This window comes from Tenrec ecaudatus, chromosome 1 (assembly GCF_050624435.1).
Source record: "Tenrec ecaudatus isolate mTenEca1 chromosome 1, mTenEca1.hap1, whole genome shotgun sequence".
Lineage (NCBI taxonomy): Eukaryota > Metazoa > Chordata > Mammalia > Afrosoricida > Tenrecidae > Tenrec > Tenrec ecaudatus.
In genome coordinates, this window is record NC_134530.1 from 76,432,503 (window position 1) to 76,434,957 (window position 2,455).

The window sequence follows — 2,455 nt, forward strand, 5'->3', positions numbered from 1 at the left end:
TGTGCACTTATGTAAGTATTTTTCATAAAAATAGAGGTATTGCCCTAGGTACATATATTTATATGGAAATACATTGAGGAAGTGGACAGGCTTTGGAACTCTACTCAAGTCCTCCCTCAACTCAAGCACACTTTGTCCTAATAACCTGGCATTCTGTGATGCTCACCCTCCCAACACGATTGCTGAAAACAAAGCGGGTGCATAAGCAAATGTGGTGAAGAAAGCTGATGATGCCTGGCTATCAAAAGATACAGTACCTGGGGTCTTAAATGCTTGAAGTTAAACAAGAGGTAATCTATCAGAGAAGCAAGAAGTCCACATGGAAGAAGCACACCAGCCTGTGTGATGGTGAGGTGTTGACAGTATTAATTAACAGGCACCAGAAGACCCAAAACAAATAAACAAAAAACATTTTGTTGGGAATGAGGGGTGCCAAGGCAAAGACCCAAAACTCATCTGTACACAGTAGGACATCCCCTCACAAAGGTCACAAAGAAGGGATGAGTCAACAAGGGCACAGTATAGCACTGATGAAACATATAATATTCCTCTGGTTCTTTGAGGCTTCCTCATCCATCACGATCATTACCCCAGTCCTGCCCTTCAGTTCTGATTAGACTGGAGCATGTACTCTGATACAGATAAGAGCTCATGACACACAGAATCCAAGTCAGATGAACCCCTCAGGAACAGAATTGTGGGCAGCGATATCAGGAGCGTAGAGAAAAGGGGAGGGGAGGAGGGGAGGAAGGGGGAGTTGTTCACAATGATCAATGCATAATCTGCTCCGCCCCCCAACCCCAGGGGGATGAACAACAGAACCATAGGTGAAGGGAAACAGAGATCGGTGTAAACATGAAAACAATAATAATTTATGTTATCGAGGGGTCACGGTAGCGGCGGGTGAGGGGGGTGAGGTTGAGTAAGAGGAGGTGATACCAAGGACTCAAATAGAACGTAAATGTTTAGAAAATAATGATGGCAACATATGTACAAATATGCTTGAAACAATTGATGTATGAAATGTTATAAGATCTGTAAGATCACCCAATAAAATGTTTTTTTTTAAAGATACAACTGAGTTCTAAGCATCTCTAGGATGCTTTTCTTGTTATAAGATAGTTTTGAGAACCTTCTTCCTCCAAATTAGATATGATGATTTCTGTCCTCTTACCCTCTTACTTTGTTCTTGCTATTTGTTGCTCTGCTTACCTTTCAGTTTTTCCAAAGTGGGTTCTGTGACTGATGCCTGTGTCCCCAGGAAACACAAACAGAACAGACAGCTCTGGCGTGTGGAGTGCGCTGTGACACTTTAATCTCCGACCTGCCTGAGGGGTGGGAGAGCTTCCCGAGGCTGTTTGTGTTATGCTTCAAGTGAAATAAAATTGTTATTTTAGTTTTTTATACATCTTTATTGAACTATATGTCACATACCATAAGGTTCACCTACCGTATTTAAAGTGTACAACTCAATGGTTTTTACTATCATGCAGTTTTACAACTATCACAAGTAAATTTAGAAAATTCACCCCCAAAAGAAAACCTATGCTCACTTAACTCCCCATTTCCTTAAAAACGTTTTAGGCCTGGGTAACTTTCTACTACTTTTTGTCTATATACATTTACCTTTTGTGGACATTTCATACAGAAGGAATCAAAAGACAATGTCCTGTTGACTAGTTTGCTTCACTCAGCATAAGGGTTGCAAAGTTCATCCATATTTTGTTTATCTAATTTTGGATGGAGAAACATTTTGGTTGAAACTAATTTTTAATGTAAATTGTTAATAGTTTGATAATGGCTTAAGATTGCAAACAAAGTTATCTGTGTAATGTATCTGGGAAGTTATTGACTTTACACCACTGTTCTAGATACAAGACAGTTGCAAAGTAAGAAGAAGCTGCATTACTTATATTCTAAAACAAAAAGTGTAAAATATTTTGAAGAGAAGGAATGAAAACCATCTAATAAAAAGTACTTATTTTGGCCTAAGCTATAACCCAGCTATTGAAGGTCTAGAGGTGGACTTCAGCAGCTCCGTACCAAACCATATTGAAGCCTGAGGCAAAGGGGAAAACGTATACCCCAATATTCATGTTCTTATACATGTCCATAGTTAATTATTCTACAGAAGTAGATTTTGAAAATATTACTGATGGATTTAATTCCATCAAAGCCAGAAAAGTAAAATTACAATGAATTCTGGTTTGGGTATAAATAAAATATACTTTAATGTTATAAATTTTAATGTGCATATTTTTCGGTTTTTCAATCTTAATGTTTGCTATGTTGCTATGAGTTGGAATCAGCTTGATGGCAGTGAGTATGTTTGTTTGTTTCTTTCTTTCTTTCTTTGCTTGTTTTTAATGTTCTGTGGGGAGGGAAAAAAAACAAACAATCCCAAACAAAACAAAAAATACCAGGAGATGAGTGGGGAGTGGCTGTCCTGACCTAA